The sequence below is a fragment of the Anolis sagrei genome, chromosome 1 (assembly GCF_037176765.1).
Source record: "Anolis sagrei isolate rAnoSag1 chromosome 1, rAnoSag1.mat, whole genome shotgun sequence".
NCBI classification, from domain to species: domain Eukaryota; kingdom Metazoa; phylum Chordata; class Lepidosauria; order Squamata; family Dactyloidae; genus Anolis; species Anolis sagrei.
Window position 1 is genome coordinate 20,623,098 of NC_090021.1, and position 12,394 is coordinate 20,635,491.

The 12,394-nt window shown below is 39.1% G+C and overlaps 1 protein-coding gene across 1 annotated transcript in view; it reads right to left on the bottom strand.

The window, feature by feature from the left end:
• The window catches only part of STON1 (stonin 1), a 30,392-nt gene extending 19,621 nt beyond the window's left edge, over positions 1 to 10,771 (bottom strand). The window contains exon 1 of the mRNA XM_060754549.2: positions 10,644 to 10,771. The gene's annotated coding sequence lies outside the window, so the exon portion shown is untranslated. The remainder of the gene's footprint in view (positions 1 to 10,643) is intronic.
• Between the last annotated feature and the right edge of the window lie 1,623 nt (positions 10,772 to 12,394).

A 12,394-nucleotide genomic window follows, 5' to 3' on the forward strand; every position in this document is an offset into this window, starting at 1 on the left:
GAAAATATTCCCCATTGCATAGCATCTCCACAGTGCTGTATGCGGCTCGGAAATCTGCCAGAGCAGATTTGGGGACACCATAAAAGGCTGTAGACAACAGCATATATATGTGTGTGTATATGTGAACAACCAGCCACTTAAGAAAGCAGAGTATTTCATCCCAAATGGTAACATCAGGGTCACAGATGTACACACACTATACATTACATACCTGAAACACAGCATCCTTTCACACTGTATAGTTTAGCTAATGGCTCTGCAGCATTTCAGTTAAGATACCATATCTGCATTAATTCATTTAAGGTAAACCCCATCTTTCTCTCTCCAGGGAGGCTTAAAATAAATCAAAATAGATGTTAGCTAAAATTCCATATTACAAAAGTTAAAAAAAAAACCAGTACTATTACAACCGGATAGTCAAGATTAATTTAAAGTATGATCAAACATAATTGAAAACATCAAAGATTCAATACTGTTCCGCCATATGGTTAAAATCAATCAAGATCCTGCCTAAATAAAAAGATATGGCCTGTGACTTATCAGACCTCCTAAAGGTGGGAGTTGTATATCCTCGAAGGAGCCCAAGAAGGCTCACCAAATGTGGTCATGATGAACTTGGGACCCAGGAAAAAGCCTTCCCCTGAAAATTTTAAAACTCAGGCTTGCTTGTGTAGTGTGGGCCCAAGCCAGACAGGGCTTTAAAGCTTATAACCAGCACTTTGAATTGTGCCTGGGGATGGATTATTGGCCAGTGAAGCTGTTTCAACAAGGAAGTTATACGATCCCTGTAATCAGCCCAAGTCAATTTTGGATCCACTGAAGTTGCCACACACTTCTCAAAGACAATCCCACATGAAGCAATTACAGCAATCCAAACAGAACACAATCACAGTATATGTCACTCTAGCCAGATCTGACCTCTCAAGGAATAGGCACAAGTATTGCGCTAGTTTTAACTGTGCAAACATCTAGGAGTATGCCAAAGCTGAAAACTTGAGATTTCATGAAAGGTTAATCTCATCTAACACTGTGTGAATTCCTATTCCCTGATTTGCTTTATGGCTAACCAGGTAAACTTCTGTCTTGACTGAATTTAAGTTTCAGTTTGTTGGCCTCATAAAGACTATTATTGACGGCAGGCACTTATTTAGTACAGAAGAGATTCCTTGGAGGTAAACAGGAAAGGGAGAGTTGAGTGTCATCTGTATAGTGGAACACTGCACTCCAAAGTTCTTGTCTAGTCACCAATCTGCAATAGACAAAGCTGTGGATTGAACCCAACTCTCCTTAGATACCAAGCTACTAACATCATTTCAGTGAAAGTTTTGCTACATTCAAGGACTTCAGAGGAACTCAGTTCCTCCGTTATTATCGAGAAAGGGTAAAAAGTTCACATCCACATGTTAAATGAGGACAAAATGCCAGGCTGCACTTGGAATTTCCTGCTAGCTTGATTTACATTCCAAGTATTGCTTAAGTTCAGTTTCTGGCTATACTCTTCAACAACAAACTATTTTTATCCTCTTTTCTAACCACAACTATTTATACTGAATCATATTTGCTTTTTTCCCCCATCACAACTTGCAAAACAAAGAAAATCTTCTTTAAAAAGCAAAACACTTCAGAAAGTTCCATGCAGTAATAATCACGGGCAAATATCTTGCTGACTTAATGTCTACCAAATTATAAGTATTTCAAGAGTTAGTCACAAATAACAATTTTCTTCAAGTTTTAAATTTAAAAAGAAAATCCTAAGTGTTTTAACTGCCCAGAAAAGGAGGATGTTTAATCTCAATAAAGGGAGGGGAAATCACCAGTAAGCTGTATTGTGTGATGATATTACTTAGATATAAACAGTCTGCTTATTTTGGAAATGGAATGAAACATCACAAAACCCAAATTAAATGTAAAAGAGGAGAAAAGGATATTCCATTTTTAAAAAGATAAAAATGACCATAGAGCCAAAGCAATTTTAGGCTATTTGTTTATCGTGCCAGAAGCAAATTGAAAATATAGTTATAATGTATAAAAAACTGCAAAGTTAAAAACTTGGCATGATGCTAAATTTCCTTTGACCAGAAGCTGGCCACTTTGCCTCTGGTGTCACAATAAGAAGGTCCTCCATTGTGCATGTGGCAGGGCTAAAACTGCATTGTAGGAAGTGGTCTGTGGTTTGCTCTTCTTCACACTTGCATGTCATGGACTCCACTTTATAGCCCCATTTCTTAAGATTGTCTCTGCATCTCATGGTACCAGAGCATAGTCTGTTCAGCACCTTCCAAGTCGCCCAGTCTTCTGTGTGCCCAGGACATTTCTCATCCAGTATCAGCCACTGATTTGAGGTTTCGGGTTTTTACCTGCCACTTTTGGACTCTCACATGCTGAGGTGTTCCTGCAAGTATCTCTGTAGATGTTAAGAAGCTGTTTCTTTATTTAAGTTGTTGGCATGCTGGCTGATATCCGAACAGAGGATGGGCCGGACATGTCAATGCATTGCAAAGCTCAAAAGCAGATGTCTTCACTGTATCTGGTTGTGATTCCCAGGAGTATATTGAGGGATGTAATAGTACCACTCTATTCTACTTTGGTCAGACCTCAACTGGAATACTGTGTCCAGTTCTGAGTATCACAATTCAAGAAGGATATTCACAAGCTGGAACATGTCCAGGGGACAGAAATCAAAATAGTAAAGGGTCTGGAAATCATTCCCTGTGAAGAACAGCTTAGAAAGCTGGGTATGTTTAGTCTGCAAAGGGGAAGGCTAAAAAGGGACATCATAGCTATATTTGAAAGGATGTCACACAAGATGCTGCTTTCAGCTTTTCCAGAGACCAGGGCATGGAGCAATGGATTGAAACTACAAGAAAAAAGTTTCCACCTAAAATAAAGAAAACATTCCTGATCGTAAGAGCTGTTTAAATCTACTGTCTCAACATGTGATGGAATCTCCTTCTTTGGAGTTTGTTTGTTTTTTTTAATGAAAGTTGTCAGGGGTGTTTTGATTGTGTATTAGTACATGCCAAATGTTTGGAGTAGATGGCCCTTGTGATTTCTTCCAACACAATGTTTCTGTGAAATTAGATGAAAGTATTAAGGGAAGGAGTGGAGATTTTAACTCCAACACACATAATTTCCCTAACATATTACACCCACCTGCACTCCTTCTGGGTATTTGCTGTTCCCGTATAATGAAATGATGAAATAGTGCTGGGAATAGTGCTTAATGAATCTGGTTAAAGGCTTTAAATTCTTCTCCCAGCATTACAGACAGACCAGTGAGGGTCCTGAATCACAACCAGTGAGTTTTCAGTTCCATCGTTTTTAGTGTATAGGCAAATGGGAGGTACAGCAGGTTAGAAGGATGAAGTGTTATCCTAATTAGGGACATCTGAATCCAGGAACTGGGTGTTTTTCTGGGAACGGCTCATTTATACATTTACACGTCTCAAAAGCAATGCTTTGGCCCCAACAGCTTGGATTACCATTCACACAGACTTTGATTCATTTTACTTAGCAGGAGGGTTCAGTGAACCCTTGCTAATGGGACAAAAAATGATAGGAATGTGAATGCTTTCACAACAGAGGAAGGCTGCTTGCCTAGAATCTAAAGCAACAGTGAGCAGACTTCAATAATTTGTTTTTTCTATAACGGCAACATCTACTAACCAAAACAAGACACTTAAAAGGCAAACACTTAAAATTAAGAAAGGAGGTGCTAACAAGCACATTCTGAGTCCAGGGTATCATTTTGTTTTCAGAATCTGAACAGACTAGACCTTTCCACTCTTGGTTAAATCAAAATTTCTATATTAAGCACTTTAATTTGGGCAGAAGTAAACTTGCTGCTGCTGTTAAACAAATAGGTGCTAGAAATCCTTGTTGATCTACTACAATAATCCGGTGAATTCCCAGTAGATCCTGATTGACCTTTTGCTCGATCCGATCTAAAGTATTGAAACGAAAGTATCTGAACTAATTTTCAATAAATAAACCAATATCTATAATTGAATGCATGGTTTTAACATAAAAATTCCATCTTCATGCACATTACAAACTATAAACAGTGAGAGTTAATCTCTGAATATATCTTGCAGCATAAGTACTAGGGTGCAAGGAGAAGTTACCAAGATTTTTCCTTCAAAGTATAAAACAATAGATAGAGTTGATGTTGTCCCCATCATAACTCTTAGAGAAGTGAATTTCCCTTTCAAGGGGTAGATTTCTCTCACTTCCTGCTGTTTCACCCCCGTTCTTAACTATGAGTCATTTACCAGTTGGATGTTTGTAACTCGGGGACTGTCTGTATTTGCAACAGCCAAAGCAACAGTCAAGGCTGCCACAAACAGTAAAAAAGGGGAAATAAGAATAAACAGTAAGTTCCAAAATGACCTAATAAAGGTGGCCAAGAGCTTGGTCACTGGAAATCCAAGTTAGGAATGTTATTCAGCAATCAATAACATAGTCATTTCTCCAGTTGTAACCACCATAAATCTTGGTTGGCAAAAAACAATGCAGACTACTTACAGTATAACCACTAGAACAAAAAAGCCTGTCTTAGAATCTCAGCCTTTTCCAAATCAGTGGAATAGAAGCTGTGCATTTTGTGAAGAAGGAACAAGATCTAACCAAACTGAGTCATATGTTCCGATATCCTCAAAATGTGTTAGTGGGATGCAGACATTCTAAAATCTCCCCTCCTTGGCATTTTAAATAGCTGACTTGGAGGCTTTGCAGGCAAAACTTTTCCAGTGCCATCAACCACAGCAAGCTTTGTGCCAGCTGAGAACTGAGCCCCAGGATTTGTATTCTGCCAGTCAAAACCTGACGTCATGTAGCCACAGAGTTGTTTGTTCTATGGCTCACCATTTGGCACAGTCTTGCATGATCTTCAAAAAGGTACATGGAACTCCAAATCATTTAAAATGCTTTAGTACAGCAATATATAACAGACCACAAGCTTAAGGATGGAATGCAACATAATGTAAAAACCTAATATCATCTAGTGGGGAGGAATATTGGATCAGGCATACATAGTTCAGACTCCTGACCCTAATGAGCAAGAAACCATTCATGTTCTTTTGAAACAACATCTCTAATCTCCTTTCTTCCTCTTTTGATCAAAGGTTGTGTTGATCATCACTTTTGCTGTGGTACGCCTTCAAGTCATTTCAACCTAATATTTATTTATTTAATGTATATGCAGCTTCCAAAAACAATAATATATACCACATACTGTAAAAACAAGTAAAACTATAGAAAATATTTAAGAATCAATTTCAACCATACCTAAGGTAAACCTATCACAGTTTTGGGTCTATAGTTCAAGACGATTAAATAGTTTAGCCTCCAATACTTTTGCCTTTAATCACAAAATCATAGAGTTGGAAGAGACCCTCCAGGTTGTCCAGTCCAACCCAATTCCGCCATGTAGAAATACACAATCAGCGCTCTCCCAACAGTTGACCATCCAGCCTCTGAAAGCCCCCAGAGACCGAGACTGCACCACACTTTGAGGCAGCATATTCCACTATCGAACCAAGCTCTTCCCATCAAAAAGTTCGTTTCCTGACATTTGAACGTCTTTTCCTGCAGTTTGAATCCATTACATGAATCTGTAGCATTAAAAAAATTCAATTTTCTTAATATTAATCCCTGCAAAACTGTCAGAACAACATACTGATTAAAACATTGTGGTTAAAAGGACAACATATTGATTAAACATTCAGATTAGAACTAACAAACAACCAATATGAAATCTGCACCCTTAGTGGCCCAAGCTAAAGATTCAAATTACTTCTCGCTATTGTGAAAATAGGAACTGAAGGAATTCATTCCATACCAACTGATCCAGAATAAAAATTAAAAAGTAACTAGTGATGTTGTTCAGACGAGGATGTTATGGAACAAAATGAAAGCCTCCATCAAAGGTAAAAGAAAACAAAGACTAAAGAGAATGTAACTTATTTCTTCTGTATGGGTACATGTGACAAGTCCAGCTTTACAAAGCATATATACAACAAACAGGGAATCTGAAACAAAGAGCCCTTTAAATACATTATTATTATTATTATTATTATTATTATTATTAATATTGCACCTTTCCAGGAAAGTCAAGAACTCAAAATCACTAACTATTAGGCATTGTTTTACATTGGCTTCATTTAAACCCACCATTAAAATAGTGTCAAATTAATCAATACATTTTGATTTCAGATTATTTGGATGCTCTGTTTAAACAAAGCAAACATGATACACAAGAAGAAAATTGGCTGCTTTTGTAATAGCAGGGCTGCTTTTACAAATCAAAAGTGTAAACTTTTATTCCATTTATTTACATGTAAGCTGCACTCTGTTCTATTGAATTTACTCTAGGGAATCAATGAAGAGTTTTCCAGGGGCAATTTGAACCAGAGCACAGCATCCCTATCCAATATAGTATAATATACACACTTTATACTCAGAAAATGTATCTTGAATACTGTTAAAACTGTAAAATGAAAATATTATAGATGAGCTTCTTCAGGTTTCCTGAAATTTAAACCCAATATTCTTTCTCTTTTCACGGATGTGTGTGGATGATAATTGATAGTAGACTCTCAGTTAACCAACACCTGTGGAGACTGGTAGATGCTGGATAAATGGACTTTGTTTGATTGAGAGTCACTATTAAAATAGGTCTAATACTATAACCCATACGATACCATAAACTCGATATAGACTTAATATCAATATTGAAAAGCAGTAATTAAAAGCAAATTAAAACAGATAAAGAAAAATGTAATGAAACAGTTTTACATTATAAAAACAGCTTTGTGAATGCAATATTATTTGATTTTTTGCCCATTGCTTCAGAGTTCTAGCTGACAGTTACAGTTAACTGAGAGTTTACTGTATTTATGTGGCAACATCAAGATCTATGGCTCTTTACAAGTAAAACAATAAAAACCGTTTATCTTGCAAAATACATTCACTCTATTACTATTTGAGTATTTGATTTAGAATTTCAAAATCCAAAATATTCCATTAATTGTTTTGTAACCCACCTCAAAGCTGTTAGGCATTGTGGGAGTTGAAGTCCAAACATTGGAGGGCCCAAATTTGCTCAGGCCTGAGCTAAACAGTATAATTTCTCCAGCGGCATACTGTGTAGACATCCAGTGATAATGTGACATGTCTCATTAAGAGCCACATCCACTGTCTTAGCATGGTGAGATGTATTCCACACTGGAGTAGCAAAGCGCAAGGGCAGTTGAAGTCCAAAACACCTGGAGGGCCAAAGTGTGCTCATGCCTGTTATAGTCTATCAACAGGTGTACATATTATATATAGATATACAGATCTGTATATGAAATTATATAGATGTAGAGAAGGAAGAAAAAATAAAACTCAAAACTATGGTATAGTAAAATAATTAAAATTATGATAAAATAGCATAAATGTGTGTGATGTGTTAATATTTATGTAAGTCTAATTTCTGGTTATTTTTTGGTTAGTTTAGTGTTTTATAAGTTCATATTAAGATTGTTTTATCCATTGCCATGATCTGATTTGTTGCTTTGTCTATTTCCGGCACTGAATGTTTACCTTTTTGTTATTTTTGTTTGAAACCGCCTTGAGTCCCCTCAGGGAGATAGGGTGGGTTATAAATAAATTATTACTATTACTATTACTATTATTATTATTAAGGATATATATTATTGAGGATATAGCACACATAGTATTTGATTGTAAATTGTATCAGAAGGTGAGAGACTTCTACCTTGGTCCATATATCAAACGGACAATGTATTGGGAATCTCACATCAGAACAACATATTTTATGTGGGGCCAAGACCCAAAAATCTATATAAATAAAAATGTAATGTTCGTTTGTGGGATTAACATAACTCACAAACCACTGGACAAATCGACACCAAATTTGGAGACAATACACCTATCAGGCCAACAAGGGACCATCACTCATAAAATACTGGAAAACACAGCGGTATAGACTTAAAAGACAAAAATTAAAAAATACATTACAACACATGCGCAAAACCACATATATACACACATACACACACAAAACACATATACATACAATAGGCCATAGCAACGCGTGGCAGGGGACAGCTAGTAACTTATAAAACAGCTCTGTATTTAATGTATTGTCGAAGGCTTTCATGGCTGGAATCACTGGGTTGTTGTAGGCTTTTTCGGGCTGTATGGCCATGGTCCAGAGGCATTCTCTCCTGATGTTTCGCCTGCATCTATGGCAAGCATCCTCAAAGGTAGTGAGGTCTGTTGGAACTAGGGAAAAGGGTTTATATATCTGTGGAATGACTAGGGTGGGACAAAGGACTCTTGTCTGCTGGAGCTAGGTGTGAATGTTTCAACTGACCACCTTGATTAGTATATAATGGTCTGACAGTGCCTGGCGCAAACTTTTGTTGAGAGGTGATTAGATGTCCTAGTTTGTTTCCTCTCTGTTGTTGTGCTGTTGTAATTATAGTTTTTTAATACTGGTAGCTCTGTATTTAAACAAAACAATACGTAATCACATATGTAGGGGCTGATCGGGGTAAATTGTAGGGGTGATAAGGAAATATGTATATACTCAGATTTATCATATATTATATTTATTTACTGCATTATTATAAGTGTCTTATTTTAACTTACTACGTGGACTGTGATCAAGTCTTATCAAGTCGTGTTGTTTTGTTTGATATTGTGATATGGCCTAAGGGCTAATCAATAAAATGACTATTGGGTAGTTGTAGGTTTTTTCGGGCTATATGGCCATGGTCTAGAGGCATTCTCTCCTGACGTTTCGCCTGCACTTTGGCAAGCATCCTCAGAGGTAGTGAGGTCTGTTGCAACTAGGCAAAAGGATTTATATATCTGTGGCATGACCAGGGTGAGACAAAGGACTCTTGTCTGCTAGAGCTAGGTGTGAATGTTTCAACTGACCACCTTGATTAGCATACAATGGCCTCACTGCGCCTGGGGCAAACTTTTGTTGAGAGGTGATTAGATGTCCTTGTTTGTTTCCTCTCTGTTGTTGTGCTGTTGCAATTTTAGAGTTTTTTAATACTGGTAGCCAGATTTTGTTCATTTTCATGGTTTCCTCCTTTCTGTTGAAATTGTCCACATGCTTGTGTATTTCAATGGCTTCTCTGTGTAGTCTGACATGGTGGTTGTGAGAGTGGTCCAGCATTTCTGTGTTCTCAAATAATACGCTGTGTCCAGGAGGTTAGTTCATCAGGTGCTCTCATGAAAATGAACAAAATCTGGCTACCAGTATTAAAAAACTCTAAAACTGCAACAGCACAACAACAGAGAGGAAACAAACTTATTATTGTCTTTACTAATAATATAATATAGTATATTGTATATACATATAATATTTATAATATTATGTAATACAATATAATACTAGTAATAATAATAATAATTCAATAGAAGGGGAGCCAGGAGGACATTGCCATCTTGTCCCCTGTGACATCAGCGCCCCTTCCCCAGCACCAACAGCCACTCTGGGGCGAGAATTGTTTTTATACTATGTCTTGAATTTTGTTGTTCCTATGTTGTACACCACCGTGAGTCGCCCCTGGGCTGAGAACAGCGGTATATAAGCAAAGTAAATAAATAAATAAATCAATCATAGAATCAAAGAATTGGAAGAGACCTCATGGGCCATCCAGTCCAACCCCATTCTGCCAAGAAGCAGGAATATTGCATTCAAATCACCCCTGACAGATGGCCATCCAGCCTCTGTTTAAAAGCTTCCAAAGAAGGAGCCTCCACCACACTCCGGGGCAGAGAGTTCCACGGCTGAACGGCTCTCACAGTCAGGAAGTTCTTCCTCATGTTCAGATGGAATATTACTAATAATATTACAATATAATGGTATAGTTCAATATAGTAATATATACTGATATTGTACTATGCTAATAATATAATATATTGTATGAAAATATATATTGTAAGCCGCTCTGAGTCCTTCGGGGTGAGAAGGGCGGCATATAAGCGCCGTAAATAAATAAATAAATAAATACCTCCCAACAAAAGTTTGCCCCAGGCGCAGCCAGGCCATCAAATGCTAATCAAGGTGGTCAGTTGAAACATTCACACCTAGCTCTAACAGAGAAGAGTCCTTTGTCCCACCCTGGTCATTCCACAGATATATAAACCCATTTTCCTAGTTCCAACAGACCTCACTACCTCTGAGGATGCTTGCCATAGATGCAGGCGAAACGTCAGGAGAGAATGCCTCTAAACCATGGCCATATAGCCCGAAAAAACCTGCAACAACCCAGTGATTCCGGCCATGAAAGCCTTCGACAATACAAAATTACTATTACTATTATTATTATTATTATTATTAGTATTATTAAACTATGCAACACAATAGTAAAACAAGTCCAGTAAAATACAACATAATATTAAACAAACTGACATATAATATCAAACCATTCAAGACTGCAAAACATTTGACTAAAACTCCAAAACCTGTGGAAACAAAAAAGTTTTTTAAAATAACTCATTTCCAAATGCAAAGAGGAGTGAGAGGGGAAATGTAAACACAGGCATCCAAAGACACGCAGCAAGAAGCCCCACTTCCAAGGAAAGCTTTTTAAAAGTAGCGTTCTCCCCCTTTTTACCGGCTTCTCTCCAACGTTGCGCTTCAAGAGAGATGGAAGAAGGAGGCTTGAGGGCGAAGAGGCCAAAGAAGGCTTCCACCCGCCTCAAAGTTGGCCTGGAACTCCAACCAAAGAAAACAACCTACCCCTTCACCTCCCACTTCAAGACTGGCGGCTGCAAACTCCTCGGGGGCGGTGCTCTCCCTTGGCCACGCCTCCTCGTCGGCTTCCCCGCCGAGCATGCGCACGGAGCCCTCGGCGCTGTCGCGAGCTCCCTTGATTTGAATAACGGTCAAATCAGTCGGCTCGCGACAGGGCTGAGGACCTACTGCGCATGCTCGTCTTTTGTCCAGCCACCTCAAGAAGGACCTTGCAGTAAACAAAGGGATTAGTCGAAGGGCGGGGCTAAGCATGAGCTAAGCCACGCCCACAATGTGTAGCTATTGCTGTGGAATTGAGGTGCTGATTGAAATGTTATTTCAGTCCTGGGAGGTGTAGTTTGGCAAGGTCTGGAGAACAAGCCCTATGAGGAGCAGCTTAAGGAGCTGGGCATGTTTAGCCTGAAGAAGAGAAGGCTGGGAGGAGATAAGATAGCCATGTATAAATATGTGAGAGGAAGCCACAGGGAGGAGGGAGCAAGCTTGTTTTCTGCTTCCTTGGAGACTAGAACAATGGCTTCAAACTACAAGAGAGGAGATTCCATCTGAACACGAGGAAGAACTTCCTGACTGTGAGAGCCGTTCAGCAGTGGAACTCTCTGCCCCGGAGTGTGGTGGAGGCTCCTTCTTTGGAAGCTTTTAAAGAGAGGCTGGATGGCCATCTATCAGGGGTGATTTGAATGCAGTATTCCTGCTTCTTGGCAGGGGGTTGGACTGGATGGCCCATGAGGTCTCTTCCAACTCTTTGATTCTATGATTCTGTGATTCCTGACTGTGAGAGCTGTTCAGCAGTGGAACTCTCTGCCCCAGAGTGTGGTGGAGGCTCCTTCTTTGGAAGCTTTTAAACGGGCTGGATGGCCATCTGTCAGGGGTGATTTGAATGCAATATTCCTGCTTCTTGGCAGGGGGTTGGACTGGATGGCCCATGAGGTCTCTTCCAACTCTTTGATTCTTTGATTCTAAGGTCTTCTCTCACAATGAATGGTAGTGCCTCACCAAACTACCAGGATCCCATAGCACTGAGGCGTAAACTAAGTTAATTCAACAGTGTGGATATTATTATTATTATTATATTGCAGTTGCAGTTTCTTAAGTCGCTCCTGACACGACCAAAAATATAATAATAGCAGTGTGTCGTTGCCTCCAGAAAATCCTGCAAATCTCTTGGGAAGACAAGCTTCACAAATATCAGCATGCTGGAAGAAGCAAAGACCGCCAGCATTGAAGCAATGGACCTCCGCCATCAACCGGCCACGTCCTGATGCCCGACCACCGTCATAGAATCAAAGAGTTGGAAGAGACCTCATGGGCCATCCAGTCCAACACCCTGCCAAGAAGCAGGAATATTGCATTCAAATCACCCCTGACAGATGGCCATCCAGCCTCTGTTTGAAAACTTCCAAAGAAGGAGCCTCCACCACACTCTGGGGCAGAGAGTTCCACTGTTGGACGGCTCTCACAGTCAGGAAGTTCTCCCAATGCAGTTGCTCTACTCCGAACTCAAGAACGGAAAACAGAATGTTGGTGGACAGGAAAAGATATTTAAAGATGGGCTCAAAGCCAGCCTTAAAAACTCTGGCATAGACACTGAGAACTGGGAAGCCCTGGCCTTTG